An 18,161-nucleotide genomic window follows, 5' to 3' on the forward strand; every position below is an offset into this window, starting at 1 on the left:
CCCTGCATGACTCCCTCATTGGTCCTCTCTTCCTTAAGGAAAAGCATCTTTTTGCTCAGAAGAAATGAAACAACTCCCATAACCTCTCCATGCCTTGGTGATGACAAAAGATGCAATCACCACTGTCTCTAACTGACAGTTCGGGAGGCTTAGGATAATAATTCACTTAAATGCTTGCAAACTGAATTATGTCAGCACTTTTCTAGGACATTCCCAAGTAAAATGATATGACTGGTAGAAGACATTTGTCATGTGGATGCATCTGGGCCAGATGTTTATGTTCCCTCTAACTGCAGTACACACATATCAAAGCTGGATTAGAAAAGACCTAGAATGCTACATTACTCAGGCATATTTGGAGAAATGTTGTATTTAGCTGGCATATTTTCTCTTCAGAAAATTTTACAAGTATGAATCATATCAGGGTTTTCTGAGGCAGGCAGGTATTATAGCCATTTCAGAGATGGGAAACAAAAAGCCTGGGAAAAGACCTGATGTTTAGTGGTTTGATGCCCCCTTGCAACTTCCACTAGCTGCAGGTAGAGCCTTCTGTCTTCAGCACTTTGGAAAATCCAGACTGTAGCTGGTTTATCCAAATCTGCAGAGGTTGTAAATGTGAAAGCCAGGATTAGGACACTTTGGGATCCTGACTTCATCAGAGCACTGCTACAAAGCTTTGATCCCACAAAGCACATAAGCACTTGCCTAATTTCAAGCATGAATGTCCCATTAATGATGCGATTGCCATGCTGAAAACTAGGCACATGCCTAATTGCTTTGCTAGACCAGGAATTACAATAAAAGGGATTAAACTTTAGCATATTTTGAAAATCCTAAAATGTGTCCATTTCTGATTGTTTTGGGCATTGTCAAGGATATCTGAACTATATATGCAGCTGTTCAACCAAATGGAGCACTTTTAAGCCAACCCCTGCAGAGTTTAATGAGTTTGGGGCAGTAACATCCAGTTGCCAGAAGTAATTGAGGGTGGCACGTCCTGTGAGGTTCTGTGCTGCTGCAAGAGGCAAAGTGGCTCCTGCGGCCGTTGGTGCTAACAATACATCCACAACAACCGACTACTGCGTTAGGTCGGTTCAGCAAGGTGTGAGTGTGGTGGCTAATTTCACAAGTAATGTGGCATCTTATCAAATGTATTGTACTTTCCATTTCTTCCTGTAACCTGTTGCGGAAGAGGTGAACAGAAGTTGTTCAAACATGAAACAAACCCAAACTTCTTGTTCCATTACTCCAAGGTGCTAATCTGCAGATACACGTGTGTTTGTGTATGTGCATCGGTGTTTGCAGGACCATGGTCCTGAAGGATCATTTTAGTGGCAGGCTTGAGATCAGGGAACTAACAGGGGGAATGAGCAAACCCCTGTAACTTTGAAAGACAGAAGTCGCAGAAAGCATCACAAGACTTTGCCGGAAAACTGGCTACATCTTACGATTTTCCTTTTGTTTTGATTTTGTTTGGTTTTGGTTTTATCCAGATTGGCACAGAATACTGTATTTCCATCGATTAAAATCTTGTCTTGTAAATAACTAAACAACTTGTTCATGGAAAATTAAAAATAAATAAGTAAACTGTCAATTGTGGAATGTAAACTGATTAAACAAATAAAAAAAAAATCATGTTGTGTGTTTTAAGAGATTGTGTCTGCTTGTGTCAGGATCAGGGCTGGACACTTCTCACCATCCCCCATCCCCAGCTGAAGGACAAAGGACAAAGAGCAGAACTGGAAGGTGGGTGGCCTCTGAGCTACAGGGAATTGGAAATGCTCTTTTAAAACCACTAATAATAATAATTAAATGGCTTCTGATCAGAAACACTGTACAAAACATTACAAACACAACCAGTATCTCAACCTGACTATTTATGAGGAGTTTTTTCTGCCTGTCATAGAAGGGATTGATTCCTGCTGGAGCCTTGGGAACTGCATGTACTCTAACACTCTAATCCCTTTTTGGAGCCACTTAAGGTGTAGAAGTCTGTGATTTAATTGAAATGTATGGAGACATTGCAGTAGTTTAGCCCCAACCTTCCGACAGTAAATAAACAAACGAAACTGAATAAGAAATACAGCCTTTGGGTTTTCAGTGCTCAGCTGTAAAGCCTTTGGGAAACCTGGCAGGCACAATGCTGTACTGATATTAGTGCTTTCTCGTTGCACTTGTATCCCCAGGCCAACAATAACAAACCAGACATACATTTTCTATACAGCTTTGAGTGTGCAACTAGAGTCGGGCTGCAGGTGTCCCAGGTTGAACGCCCAAAGATCAGGGTATTCGTAACAACAGTAAAGGTATAAAACATACCCCAAATATATAAATGAAATTAAGAGGAATGGATAGAAGTGCTTTCAACTGTCCTAGAGGAAAAGCAAAACAGCAGATCAAAGTGAAAAATACAATTTTTTAATACTTTAATCAATGAGTTTTAAATTAATTAACCTAGAACTAAGCTATTACAAAAAAATGCAGGCAACGTATTTTTACAACGTGATTATTTTGTTGAGCATGGTGTTAAATATTGAAATTGTCTGAGTTGGTTGTTTTCACCTGATTCAGCAGTTGTACCTATCAAAACCTGACAGTCAAATATAAGGAGACACGTAAAACGTTCTACCAGGTGGCATATTTTTCTAGCTGATGGTTCTTCCCAAGCTGACTGGTTTTTAGCAATAGCCTTTGTGTTGTAGCAACAACAAAAAAATCTCCTGCAGTTATCAGGATGGAGTCCTTCCTGCCCCTAAAGAGGTACTGTATAAAATATCAACTGCAGTAAGGAACCAAATGAAGGGTCTGAATGGAGGACCATAAAACAGAATTCTCTGTCAAAAACCTCATCAGTACCAGCATAAATTCCTTGACCTCTTCCTTGTCACTAATGGCTGAGAAAGTGAGAAATCTTGGTCTAAACTCAGAGGATGTGTCTATTTTTGCCACATTTTGAGTGAAATTGCTTGCATTGCTAGTGCTTACGACCTGCTTGCTCCTGCGAATAAAGTCTGTGGGGCGAAGTGGAGAGCAGGAGGGGGAAGCAGCTGGCTGGGGGGTGCAGAAGCTGGCAACCCCCTAAGGCAAATGAAGGGAGCGAAGGTGTGTTCGGCACCATGAGTGACTAAAACCCTTTCGATTAAAAGTCTCCTCTTCTTGCCTACTCCTGCCCATGCTGCCAGGAACAGCCGCCCACTCAGGCGTCCATATCTGCTTAGTGAAACCTCTGTGGTTTAGCAGTAAATGCCAGTGGTAGGGACTAGTCAGGTCTTTGCTCTCTGCCATCAGCAGAGGCAACGTGATTCATCGGTGCTAAAAATGGAAGTCTGCAGAGCTCATTTTGTGACAGGGGAGAAAGCAGGTGCCCTCTCTCATGGCAGCGATGGCAGGGAAAGCCTTGGGAGCGTGGCTGCCGGGACAGAGGGCTCAGCTGCTCCGTGCTTGTCCGGAGAAGGCGAAAAAGACCATGAACCAAAGAAGCCAGCTGCTCCTTGAAGGTTAAGCTAGAGACGCCATCGTGGAAGGGCCTGCACTGCAGAAAGAGAGTGGCCTGACTTCAGGGAAGATCTGTGCATAAACTGCCAGTTTTGCAATAGCCGCCTGAGGGCTGAATTTTAACCCCGCAGTGCACAGTTGCTGCCTGCAGCACCCGACCAGCCCAGTCCTCCTGCTGCTGCAGGCTCCACAGTGCTTTGCAGGCTGCTGCCGGCTTCCTGGGGTCCGGCTCTCTGACGCGAAGGGAGATGTTGGGCAGTGCCATAGCACCACACAGAAGCCTGCAACCCAGCTAGATAAAGCAGATAGCGAGCAAGAGAAAAGAAGACCCATTAACTGTAGTTCACCACAGAGGAAACAGAGAACAGAGGGATTTGAATAACTCAGCACCACAACAAGCCACCCGTGGCAGAGCAGGGTCTTGCTGTGCCCTTGTTAGGCTGTCTCAGTTGGGAAGCAAAGGGCTGAGGCTGCCTTACACGGACACTCTCTTCCCGCTGCGCCGGCCACCCGCACTTGGCAGCTCACAGTTTGGGAAGTGTAGCAGGAGAACTCATCTCTCATAGTCCTACTCCTGCTTCAAATCAGCACCATCACCTTCAAAGATACCTCCATCTGTTGAAGACTCCACCTGGTCATGAAGGGAAGTAACTACTGACTTAAAAAGGAAAGTAGTGAATATTTTTAAAATTAGGTTTAGGAGAGGTAAATCTACCCTTCAGCTTCCTCTGCAACACAGTGGGGCCTCAGCAGGTCAAACAGAAGGATGGGGGCAACAACTCAATTTCTTCAGAGCAGTGAAATCCCTTGCTCTGCCCCTCAGCAGCACCCCAAAGTGCACCTTTCCCTTTGCTTTGGAGTATCTGTTAATGCTTTGTGAGCACACAGGAGCGAGGACCCTCTCACTGAAATGCAACGGCTCTGTTTCAGAGGCAGGATAATCTCACAGTGACCTTTCTCGTCAGAAGCACAAGATAACTGCAGCGCACTGGGGCTGCATGGGGTGAGGATGCTGGTAATGAAATGCTTTCATAGCTTGATACTCATTATTCCATTACATTATCGGGCTCTTCCCCAGGGGCCCTCTAAAGAGTCACGGCTGAGCTCTTTTCCTGCAGACACCAAAACCAGACTGCCTAACAAGCTACCTTTACTAAAATTTTTGCTCCCTCCCTGCTTAGGGGGAGTGTGGTCTTGTTCACTTGCATCAGACAGAAGTGCAAGAACCATGCCACCTCAGCTAGGATTTTATGAGCCTGAAAATCTACCCCAAACAAAGCAGTTAGCCTGTCGCCAGCCAAGAGTGGCACAGGCTGCTGCCACCCCAGAGCTCACCACGTAGGGCCCACGCTTGCCCCAGAGTCCCCAGTATGCCTCAACCACCTTCTCTCTGCTACCCTGCATTTGCTGTTGTCTTGCAAAGGTTGACCACTGACCAGTTCTTTGTAAGAAACTGTGCTTTCCCTTTCACTGCTTAATTCCCTGTGATTTTGTCCCACCCTTGGATAAACGCTTGGTCTTCTCAGTTCTAAAATTCAAAGTGGCCATCACTGGCAGTGAGGATCTCACCTGGAGCTGGCTCCTCAGAGTGAAGCTTGCGTTGGCCATGATAGCAAAACCTTCTGACAGAGCTCAGCTCTTTACCAGGAAAGGAGCGGGTGGCCCAAGGGCATGCCCAGGGGCATGCGAGCTGTACTGCTAGCGGATACAGTCAGAGAGATCACAGAGTCCAAGCTTTGGGCCATCATCTCCCCTCGCTTAACTCCCTGGAGACAACCCTTTCAGTCAGAGGTGGTGGTGGGTATTTTGGAAGGTATTAAACAGGAGAACTGGAGGCAGTAGGGATCTTGCTGTGGCTTTTGCTAACTGTTCACAGCAATACTCAAAATATATGCCAGGAACATAAAGGGAGAAATAAGCCCAGCCATAAGGAGCATGAGAGGCAGCCAAAGGGTGAGAGAAGGGAATAAAACGCACAGGCGAAGTCTTCACAGCAACAGTTGGCACTTGCAGTTGGCCATAGATATTTGAAATCTGTATGCACAGAGAGCCGCTTGGTGCTTCAATCCCTTCTGACGGCTAAATAAACGTTAAGTGAGCACACACACGTATGTACACATGCAGACACATGTGCATCCTCAACTGGTAGGTCAAACACGAAACAAAATTGAATATTCATCTTCACAGCAAGGTAGATTTCCTCCTTTTCTGTTACATTTTCTTACAAGCTTCCTGCAAACCTGTCAGAAAAGGAGGCTGACAGTGAAACAAGTTGCTCTGTGCATTGAACAAAGCCTCGACTTTTCGTTTTCACATTTGGGGTGTCTCTGACAGGCTGCAGTTTCTGCTTCATTTAACCTAGCTCATTCCCTTTGGGAATTCTCTACCCACCATGTTTATGGCAAGAAATACCATGTGCTGAGATTTATAAGGAGCTCTCAAACAGAACAAGTGACTGTTGAGTCCTCCCTTCCTTCCCTGCTGTCAGATGAAGAATCATGCATTACCTTGCACTTCTCGTCTCTTCCCAGCTACTGATTTTCACAACGAGAAATCTAAATATTTTTGCACCTTCTAACGCTCCATCAAACTTGTTTGCAAGTAGCCAGTGGATTCAAAGGTTGATGGGGACAGATGGGCAGACATGAAGTGACAGAATCTTAATTTCCTTAGGAAACCAAGCTAAAAATATTATGTTTAGAGTTGAGCTTTTTCCATGAAGATGCACAGTTTCCCGGGAGGCCCAGCCAAGTCAGTGGGCGCAGGTGGCAGCAGCAGCTCTGTGTCCTGGTGACACCTTTGCCTATTGCAGCTGTCATTGCTGTTCCTGCCAAAGGTGCATCGCGTCGGCTCTTCCTTTCAGCTGGGAGGCTCTGCCGTCTTTCAGATCTTTGCTCTGGGCCTGAGCCCTGAAGACAAGCCCACTAGGGAGGATGATATGGAAACAGTCATGCTTGGAGTGGAGATCCACACTGTCTGAGGTGGGATCTGAATGCTCCCAAGCTAAATTTGGCAAGTTGAAACACATCTGCAGAGATGGGAAGAGGCCCTGAGGGAAGCTGTGTCTCAGGACGGGCAGTCAGCCAGGCTTTCCTCCCTCCTCTAGCTGTAACGGTGCCATCCTGAACAGCCTCGTAGGAAACTGTTCAACTCACCTGCCTGCCTTAGTTTGCCTACCAGTGAGCAGGGACGGGGGCTAACATCTGCAAGAGCTTATTGCAAAGGTTTCTAAGCTAGTGCTGCTACAAATGTTGACAGGTGGCATATTCCCAGTTCGGATAAAACAGTCCCAGAGAAGCCTTTTCACCATTTTGCCAGTAACAAGAAATTAATTTTCACGAGCCTTACGACTTCTCGGCAGAGCTAGATCTGAGTCGCACATTTATTAGTAACATGCTCATCTATTTGTGAACACAGAGTGTGCTCCAGAGGCTCACAGGACTCGATAACGGAGGTGCAGGAGGTCGTGCACCAGGTTCACTACCCAGCACACGTTGGGAGAGGGGAGAAGGTGGAGGGGAGCAGTGCTCTACCCTCTGGCACTGCTGAGGTGGCTGCCAGTGCTTGGCCTCCAGGCAGTTTTCCCAACAGCACTGCGAACGGCTCTTGATTGTCCTGTCAGACCTTTGCTGACAAGTACTTAAATTGAGCAAGTTCATCCCATAAAATTTAAGGAAGAACCGAGGGGACAGACGAATGAAAAGCAATGTATTTTTCTTTTAGCACCTCTTTTTTTTTTCTCATTTTCTCCTGAAGTGTCAGCACCTTAAATAAAAAGCCTTTTACCGCCTCACTGCTGCCTGCATCCAGTCACAAACAGCGCACACTGTTGCAAACAGGCCAAGGTCTCAGCCAGCCAGCTCTACCCTCTGGGTGTCACCTCAGTGCAGAGCCCTTCGTTCTCCTTCCTCTCTCATTTCTCCTTTGCTGTCACATTCACGCCTGCCAGCTTGGAAAACACTCGCCTTTCGCTTGCAGAGATCAGAGGAGGTTGAGGGCAAAACCTCTTCCTGAGATCTGCTGTTTAGCTCCCATCCCACCAAGAGAATGGCCAGGAGGAACCATATTACTGATTTCCAGTTTCTCTCTCATTTCCAAACTTGCAAACAACACTGAGAGCTGGCGAGGTATCGCTCTGTCCCTGCTTCCTCCTGCAGCCCTGAGGAGGGCTGGCTGGAAAGGTATCTCCTACAAATTCTGCTTCCTGGGGAGCCCCCATTAAGCAGTGGGAGGGTGCTGGAGGTCAGAAACTCCTCTCTCAGAAGAAGAAAGATCTCTTCTCAGCAGCTCCAGACAGAGTAAGTTTACCCCATCACCAAAAAGGAGGAGGATGAAATGGCGCCCTACAGCCAGGCAGAGCACTGGGCTGACAGACCACTCCTAACCACGTAGTAAAGGTTAAACCAGGGGCACTCCGTTAGGTTTTTTTTCTAAGTTGATTCCATTTTTGCAACTCCTGACTGAGCTCAGACAGCATCTTAGCAGCAATGCAATACAGGCATGTAGCGATGCAAATGCTGGCAGCATGCAACACAGGACGTGAGTTATGGGGGAGCTTTGACCTCTTTTTCCTCCTCACACATCAGAAGACTTGCGTCACCTCTAACAGTGTAGTGGGAGCCCCTGTGGCCTAGGACCCCCCTCGTTTCTCCTAAAAATGGCTGCACACATCATCTGCGACGTATTTCTCCACAGGAACGTAGTAGTGTAGCTCAGACAGCAGGGTCACACAACATGAATGGGAAAAGGACAAGAGATTTACAGGCAGTTATACCAGCAGGGGTGGGATATTATCCTCCCACTTCCCATTTTATTCTGTCTTTATAGATCCAGGAGAGTTCTATATTTTTAAAAACCCTTATTTGTTATCCTTTTGCCCACTTTATTGAAAAATGTAACTGAGTACCTCTATATTTCTATTATATTTGCAGTAATAATGTTGAATTATTGAGGTAAATGCCAACTTGCATATTAAAACAAAAAGAGTTTTCAATGATTTAGAGGAAGACACAGTAGAAAGGGGCTGGGCCAGCACAAAAAGGCTATGATCAGTAACCTCTCGCAAGTCCAGACTAAATCCAGGCACCTCTCTGCCTTGGCCTCCTCTCACACAGTAACGTGCACGTACACACATGCATATAACATACCATCCCCTCATGGATTTAATGGGACCTACTTTACTTCAGAATTTCTTTTTCAGCCATTTGGCTGAGCATACCAAAGAGGTCACAAACTCATCTGTGATACTAGAAAAAAAATTTTCCAAGCCAGAATGAACATCAAGTGTAACAGTAGAGTTGATAAAAATAGTGAAGCTGGATGAGGATATTTTTTATGTACCCAGAGAGGAAGCCGTCACAAATGTTTCTATCAGGTGTGCAATGTACCCATAAAATGTTCCAAATATATTTCCATGCATTTGCAGCTGAAAAAAACCCCTTCAATTTGCCAGCAGTTATTTTACCAGTGAGACAAATGAAGATTTGTTGTTGGTCTAGACAGTACAGATCAAAGCTAGGGATGGGAATTCTTTTGATACATCTTCAGGTGGCTCTGTGCAGGTGTAACAGAGCTAAATATAACCTGGCATGGCTGATAGGCAACAACAGCTTGAAAATTTAGCCGTCTGCTCTTCATGAACACATTTCCATTTACTTCCACGAGCTGAGGTTCAGGCCTCAAATCAGAATTCCTCTGCGGTTTTGCTTCGCTCAGTGCAACACCAGAAGCTACTACATGTCAAGAAGAAAGTGACGGCTTCCTAGTCCCATGAAGACCATCCAGCATATCACCTTAAAGGACCTGACATACCCAAGAGATGGTGGATCACTGTCACAGAGCGCAGCTTCACCGTGCCTCCAGCAGCCCCCCAGGCTGGCCTGTGCAGGGACTGGTGTTTGCCATGGGAATCCAGCAATGTTGTCTCTGCTGAGAGGTCTCCCAGCTCACAAGGGGAGTGCTCTGCGCCCATTTCTGGTCCTGACTGTGCCATTTTGTGTTAACCAGGTCACGTAAAATAGCCAGACTCTAGATAAGAAGCCTGTAATTGAAATAGGATTTTCTTGAGCTATTTAAACCTTTCTCAGAAAATAATGGGCAAAAATCTACGAGAACACTCTGCTTCAGAATTATCCATCACGCACTGTGAGATTCAAACTTAATTTAATTGCTATTATTGTATGTATTTTTACCGTTCTCTGTTTGCTTACTGAATGTTGCAGTTGTACTAATAAGATTATTGGTAATACGAAACAGATTTGCAGAATGATGAGAAGATAATTAGATGATACCTAGAGGGTGATTTCTGTTTAAGACACAGTAACTATGTCACGGAGTAAATAAACTTGGTGAGGGAAGATATCAATGGCTATTAACCTAAGATACAATTATTCCCAAATTACCAGGATACACATTTCATTATGGTGAAATATCTGGTGACTGATGCTTGGTCCAGGCTCTCCTATCCACTTGTGAGGCTGTGGGACAAAGCCTTGCCCAAGGTGTGAACAGGCAAGCAGCTGTGGTTCCCCACAGCCCAGGAGGCAGTGGTGGTGATGGGACTCAGTACCCACACCTGAGGTGACCCAATGTATTTACGGGAGTCCCGCTGCCAGCAAAACTGGCAGCGGGACTCCTGTAAATACATTGGGTCATGAACTGTGAGATTTTGACAAGTCCAAGTGATCAAACTGTGCCTGGCTTTCAAGAGCTCTGCCTTCCATCTTGTCCAGTTCCCATTGCCCGTGTGTAATGGGCACAAAAGCCTGATAACACAGCAGTGACAGGGATGCTTGGCTATCAAAGCCATAGTCTTAAGACCACATCTTCCTTTCTAAATCAATGCTTAGTGACATTTCAGGATCAGCATTAGTGCAAGAAGTGTGGTGCTCTGCTTGGATCTGTGACACTGGCTTGGGAGAAAGCAGTAGTCTAGCCACAAACCTGCAGATCCTGCAGCTGCGCACCTCTTCCGGACAAAACAGACCCATTGCCCTCTTCCTCCCTCCTTTCTTGGATTTGGAGATGATCACGTTAACTGTGTGCTGGAGGTGCCTGTCCCCAGTGAATACATAGCTGGTTGTGTCCCACCATTTTCTTAAAGCGATAGCAACTAGCAGACGTACACACAAGCAGATACACAGCTCTCCAGCTTGCCCTTCGTCACCCAAATGAACCACTTAAATTGCCTGCATATTCAGTATATATGGTGAGTTTTACCAGCTTCCCCACGGCCTCTAATGGTCTGTGGAATATTTTCCTGGCTCTCTGCTTAGATTTTTTAGTCCCTGAAAGACCTTCACTCATCCATTTTGATACTAACTGCTGAGAGTTTCTACACATTTTTAATAGTAATTCTGCTAATAATGTTTTTTATTTTCTCCATGGTCTCACCCTCAGATATATTTCTAGCATTCACAGTCCATCTTTTGTCCAAAGTAGGCAGAAATATTTGTTCAGTTGTTTTTCTAAGTCAGATCATTAAACACAAAATCTAATTCTAAGCTGCACTCACTGCATTTACACACAGGTAACTGGGAGCAGGTCTGGGCCCCCAAAATGCCTGCCAGCTGTGCATTTAACTGCAAGCAGTCATCTCCAAGAGGAACTGGCTTGACCATCTCAGTGAGCATGACACGGTGATTTTCAGCAAACACTGTTTTCTGTGAATTAAAGCAAAAAAACTCTTTATTCACTAAAACATGCCGACATCACGTTTCACTGGCATTTGTGGCACAGAAGTCATTGTTTTGCAGCTTTGAGCATAGCTTTGCAGCACCACTACTGGTGTCCTTGGAGAAATAAGTGCATAACTTGACTCTTGTGCTGTGAACCATTGGAATGGAGTCCCCTAATCAACCCCTTCAGTTTCTCAGACTCTATATTAATATCGACATCGCACATGCATTAAACATCACCACACAGCAGTGCTCCAGGTGGTTGCTGCAAGCAGCTAGATTAGGGGCAAATGTCTCTATGTCACTGACATTCCCAATACATCTTTACGCATTTTCCTTGTCTACGTGGACAAACCCTCCTCTGTCATCTCATCTATGATCTGCTTATTTGACTTTTTATGCTGACATCATTTATTCATACATTATTTGCATGATCTAGAATTTTCTGGTTTGTTTCCTTAGCTTTCTCCTGGCAGTAGAATATACTATGCTTTGTCCCTACAAAATGGAATGTGACAATACCTGTTCTAACATCATCTGGCCAATGATGCTGTTAAGTTCCTCTCTTTGCCTCTGATTTAAGGGTAACTTTCCTAAAGACAAGAATTGCAGGGAGGGGGTGGTAGCATGAGGCTAAGAGAGGGAGGCTCTTCCAGGTCTGCTCTGTATTCAGCTGAGATCTTTCCTGGGTCACTACTACAAATTATGCCTTTTCCAATATATTTCCCATTTATTTTCCAGTTTTGTTTACATACTTCTTTGCGCTTAATAAGCTTATCAGTGTCCATTCTCTTTCCCATATTTACTTTCTCTTATGTGTGACTCTCCTATGAGCATCTTCTAAAAGTATTTCTGGCTTTTGTATAACAGTTAAAAAATAAATGTCCTATTTACTTCCAGTTAGACCATTTCATCTTTGGCTGCTGCGTTGTGAATTTTTGCTATATAATTTTCATCTAAGCAAGTGGCACTGTCCTTGTTTTCTTTACCCACCCTGTATATTCCTTCTGTTGGCATTCACATATTTTTGTAAAGTGATTCCTTGCATCTTTCATCACATAGTGGACATGATCCCAGCTTACGTTACCTGTATGTTATGTTACAGTATGCATAAACCCATAAACTGTTTTGCATGTTTGACGTCTCGAGTCTCCTCTTTTCTGCAACTTGGGATTCTCCACGTACCTGTAACGTCAGAGCCCTGTCCATCCTCTGCAAGATTCACTCTGGACCAAGTGATTTTGGTCTCTTGGCAAAGCTTATCTTCTCTGTTAATTCTTAATTGTAAATCTCCTGTTAGCGGTTTAACAGCTTCGTTCTTTCACTTATGGTATTTCCTTTATTTACTTTACTCCAGGTACCTTATGGTATTCAGTACTTAAATTACTCTTCCCATCTGTTCTTAGAAAGGGAAAGCAAGAAAACAAAGCAAGCAAAGATGTCATATAAAAAGAGCCAATAAAGCCTGTGCATTTGGAAAGCACGGATAACAAGTAGTGGCTCATGACTACGGCTCATAGTGCTTTAATTTAGTGTAAAGTAGCAGGCTGTTCTAATCTAGCCTAGTCAAGTCCCAGAGTCTCACACTGCCCTCAGCATCATCTTATCACAGATCCTTAAAGCAGCAGATTAAGTGAAAAGAATGTCTAAACAGCACAAAAAGCAAAGCCAGCCTTTGAACTGACACCAGATCACAATGTGATATGAATTCAAAGAAACTACACTGTATGCAGTGAAAGAAACTACATGGAATTCAAAAACAATGCCTGTGTCATAATTAGCACATCAATTAATAAAGCAAGTATAAAACCAATGATTTTTAAAACTGTATCACTTAGTAACTTTCTGAAAGATAAATGCAATGTAAAACTCTACAAAAACCAAACCAGCCACAGAGCTTGTTATAGTACATTTGCTGAAAATGCTACAGAGTTTATACAGAAAACATGTTTGGAGGAACTCTCAGATGTCTTCCACACCCTAAGGAAACAGTATATGTGACAGGATCTGTAATTCCAGTAAGTTTTTCTCATGGGAAGAGTGAAAAGATGACATTTGAAATAGCTGAAAGCTGGGAGACAATTAAAAAGCAGAATATCATATTTTATTCTATTCAACTAATTTTTAAAAACAATCAAAGTACAGTTTTGCATGCTCAAACACCAGAAAACACTAAGACCTTTCTTTCACAGACTGATGAAATGGCCAGTAACATTTTAGGAGCAACGGTCACTGTCAGTATCAGATGCGGGAGATATCTTTTAGCAGGGACTGAACCAGAGCAATTTGTAGGAACTCAGCAGGATTATACTTTTCCTAAGTGGCCATATTTTGTGGTCCAGAATCCAAGTCAATTAATCTTCTACAGAGGCAGAGATATTTTGCTGATGAAGAGGAATGGGAGTGGTTTGTTATTACAGTGATGGATTTTCTCAGCCCGCCTTTGCTTGTGACCGATTCTGTTGTTCCTTCAGCTTCGCTTAAGGACACGGATAAAATAACTTGTCGTCACAGAGCACTGCCACTGACTTTGGAAGAAGTGAAACTTTGAGCAAACACAGTAATGTGCTGGATATGTGATCTAAGATGTCAGCCAGATGTGTTCAGCGGGCCATGGTGATGCACACAATTGAGTCAAAACAAAATGAAAATAGAAGCATTTAATAGGAAACCAACTGGGAATCTCTCTTTGCTCCAAACTGTGGCTGTTGCTCTTTGATTACAATTGCCCAAGGCCCCACTCCATCTGGTCCATAGATTAGGATGTCACTGCCTCAGTGAAAAATGAATCACTGCTACAGATGTATTAGTAGTTTTCAGGAGCTCTTCTGAATATAAGATCATCTGGTTATAGAATGCAACCAGGATGGTACATGGCAGCAGCTGGATTTTCAGGTAGATGATATCTTAATGTAAACATAGAAAAATAGTATTTAACATCCCATTTCTGGACACACTGAAATAAAGAAACAGTATAAAAGCCTTAATTTCCTACTCCTCTCTCATCCAGCTGTACAACAGGGATAAATGGAGAGAATATAAATTTACTTTTTTTTTTTTTTTAATTAAACAATGAGCATTAATCTCTGCCAGAAGCAAAATGCCTGAGTGGAGATTTCTCACAGCTTGAATCACTCACTCAGGCTCTGTCTGCAGGAGTGAAAATACCTGCTTGCAAATGTAAGCCCAGGAGAGGTTTGGCGTTACCAGTATGCTGGATGATGGCCACCTCCCTTCCAAGTAGATGTTGCTTATAGAGGCATGCACATCCCGTGAGCGTGTCTGCACTATGTACTTGGTCTCTCTCCCTCCTTGTATTGTACTGTTTTCTATGCAGAGTCTCTTAATATGTAGCAGCACCATAGTAACAGCATCAGCTCAGAGATAAGTGACCTTAGCCTGGGTCAGCAGGACTTTCTTAAGGGTAGGAACCTGTACCAGTAAAAAAAGTTATGTCCTCAGCGAAGTTCTCGCTGAGACCCTCATCAAAAAGCAGAGTGTAGAGTGGCTAGTATTAGCATAGGAGTTGCTATAGATTTTTCTGTACAGGGGTTTGTGCTGCTGAGTGAATGGATAAATCCCAGTCCCAGAGGACTGTCCTTGTTCCTTCATTTGGAGCAGACCCAGCGGAGATCTTACTGGTGCTGGGAATGACTTAATATCTCTGGCCAGCTCCGAGACCACAAGCTTAGGGAAATTTTTGTCTGTTGCCCTGCTACATTTAAAGCTTAAGGTCCATTGCTGACCACCTTAATGCCTCAGTGGAACCTGCATTTACTGAATCCAAATAGGTTGAGAGTGAGTGCAGAGCTTTCTGAAATGGGTCCCTGCCAAAGGAACGAGTTCTCAACAAGATTGCCACAGAGCAATTTAATAGGTTTCTTCTGCTGTTCAAAGCTGTGAATATCTCTATTCATTCCCTTGGAAAAAAAAAAGGTTAATAAACTCTGAGAATCAGGGAATATTTCTGTGTAATAACTCAGTCATGGGAAGAGGGGGCAGGGCATAAAGGTGGTGGGTATTGCTGTAGAAATATGCTAGGCATGCTCTTGAATTTCCTTCTAGAGAGAGTGAAGCTTCTGTTCTGCTTACAGAAGAGCCAAGCAAGACTGTGGATGCAAAGGAAGGGGATAGATTATTCTTGTGCAGAGTTCCTCTGAGTTACCCAACCAAAAACCGTGCAAGTGTGATTCAGATCTTTCTCCAAGCCAGTGGAGCAGGCACTGACTGCAGACATGACTACCCTGGGGACTCACATCTCCAGGCAGAGCTGGAAATGAGGGCAACAGAATCCATCATGAACTTTCTCTGCTCTCACAGGCTGGAACTTTCTCTGATTAGCTTCAGCAGCACTCCCCTCTCTTACACAGGATGGTGGCCATGGGTGGAACGGAGAGGGACCTGTGACACATGGCGGAAGAACAACTTCAGGCCCTGGACACAAAATCTGGAGAAAAGAAGCAGAGAAACAGCAACTGGGAAGCCCACCACAGATTTCAGCTAGCGCAGGAGCCCCCTTGGATAGGGAGAGAAAGAGCTGTCTCTTCCTCTCAATGCCCATGGCTGTGGGGAGAGGTGGATGCTGGTGGTGGATGCACCTGCAAGTCTGGAGCTTCCATCCCACAGCCTGACCTGCAGAAACCCTCCGTCGGTCCTACTCCCATCCACCAAGGAAAAGGGCTCTTCCTCACCTTAAATTGTGCTTGGTGTTCAGGCATTGTGGAATTAAAGTGGAGCAAATCATAAGCTCTCTTGCTGGGCCAGAGGCATGGAAAGATTTAAAGTCTGGGAATTTTCTCATCAGCTGCATGAAAGCTTGAAGGTTGTGTGTCAAAAGAAGATGCTCTCCCCTGTCACTCTGGCCACTGTGATATTAATAATGAGTAAAAAGTGGTGGGGGGCAGGCAGACTACAACGAGAAACAACGCTGCCTTGGTCTGGGAGGAACACAGACTTACACTGGTGTGGCAAACACCCTGCTCCTACAGAGCAATAAATTTGGTCTTTTTGCAATACACACTGCTATTTGCATTTTACTTGTAAGGAAGCACCTGAAGACATACGATCACCATGATGGCAGGAGATGTGGTTGGCAGCAGTGCTGTTTGATACCTTCAGCCCATCCTTAGCTGAGTCACGACTGCTAGAATAACCAGCAGGCAGAGGGGTCTCAATTCACTGTTGCTGTAAGGACAAAAGAATGCCTACATTGAACTGAGGATGTCTCTTTCTTTTATGCACACACAGGCACATATCCCTATGTTACCATCATGCACAAACTCTCCTCTGCCTTTGTACAGTGCTGATACAGAACTTGGAGATGTAGGATGGAGCCATCCAGTTCAACCGTATGAAGATTACCCATGGACCACATGGCTAGAATTAGCTTTCAGACCATGAAAGCCACTGGTACTAACTGGTGGCTGTGAACAGGACTTCTGTTCCTGATTTCGAAGGCCCCACTCAAAACTACATACCAAGTGGAAACCAGTGACTTCAGTAAAATGATTCCATATGTTCAATTCCATTGCCAGAGAAACAACCACGAAAGAAAAATAGCAACCCAGATGAGTTAGCTAAAGTGAGGAGTTGAGGACAGATTGTGCTGGATGGAAAAGGAGACTAAACCACTTTCTCTCCCTGTCAATTGTAGGGCATTGCTAAGTAGTAGAGAAAAATCTCTCTACTGTTTAATCCATAGTCTCTGGCTAAGAAGAGAACTGAGATGGTTGAGCATGTGCCTTTCCTGAAGTTACAAACAAATGTATCCCTGAAGCATGGTCATGTATATGAGGCTTCTTCTGCTGACAGGCACTGATGGTAGAAACAGGATGACAAAAACACTTCTCTTCAAAAATGGGTCAGACAGGAGTAACCGGGATGAAGCCCACAACTTGTGTGATAATTTTAGGTGAGACATCCCCAGTCAAGTGTTAGAGTTGCAGAGCAGCTTTTCAAATGACTCTTTTTTTACACCAACCATCTAGCAATCATATGAAAACAAAACACATATTCCAGCCTTTTTGGAGCAGATTTCTGAAAAAAAAATGTGGCAGTCATTTTACTCAGCCTAAAAAAAATGACTACAGTATTTAATCTAGAAGATGTTCGAGATCAAGCCCTTATCCTCTCAGCTTCATTTGCACATAAATACCTACTTCTATTGATCCGACACGCAGAAAACGAGGGGAGCTAAAAGGGAAGTACCTGGTACATGTGGCAGCATGGCAGGTGTGATCTGCCTTGAGAGTGATCAGACAGCCACAGACAAAAACTAGGATGTACGTGTTTGCTAGGAGGGATTTCAGAATGAATGCTGCATTCTAAGTAAAGCCAAGTCATGAGACAAGTGCACAACCTGCCACTGTTGTCTTCAGTGTTTCTTTCTTCTAAGGGCAGTTTTCTTCGAAAAGCTCCATCTCAAAATCACCGGCCGAAATTCTCAGATAACATCACACAATCTCAGAATGGTGGAGGTGGGACGGGACCTCTGGAGCTCATTCAGTCCAGCCACCCTGCTCAGAGCAGGTCTGGTCCCTCTGCTCGGGATGTTGAAAGAGAACTAGTATTTAAGCTAAAATTTCTCATTTATATTAACTCTGATTTTTTTTTTCATGCATATAAACTCAGGAAAATTTCCATTCAGCTGCCTTGGAGATAGTCAGGTCTTTCATACATTTTAAGCCTTTTTCTGACTGCTCCAAACATGTACTGGCATACTAAAGAGGCTTTATTTTAAAAATTCAAGCCTGTTTTGGAAGCATCGTTAATAAACACAACTGTACTCTGTAGACTTGGTTGCAAAATAGGAAGTTACAGATGCTTGTAAATTATTTGTGGCACCTCATGAGAATTATGAATTTGAAAAGTATTTATTAGCACACATGTTTTTCATAGGCTAAGGAAAGCAGCATGAGAGTACTAGTATCTGTTGCTGTTAACAGTTGGCCATGCCACCTGAATCCTCACAAAAAGTAGGACAAAAAAGTA

Source organism: Chlamydotis macqueenii, chromosome 1, assembly GCF_036417535.1.
Source record: "Chlamydotis macqueenii isolate bChlMac1 chromosome 1, bChlMac1.mat, whole genome shotgun sequence".
NCBI classification, from domain to species: domain Eukaryota; kingdom Metazoa; phylum Chordata; class Aves; order Otidiformes; family Otididae; genus Chlamydotis; species Chlamydotis macqueenii.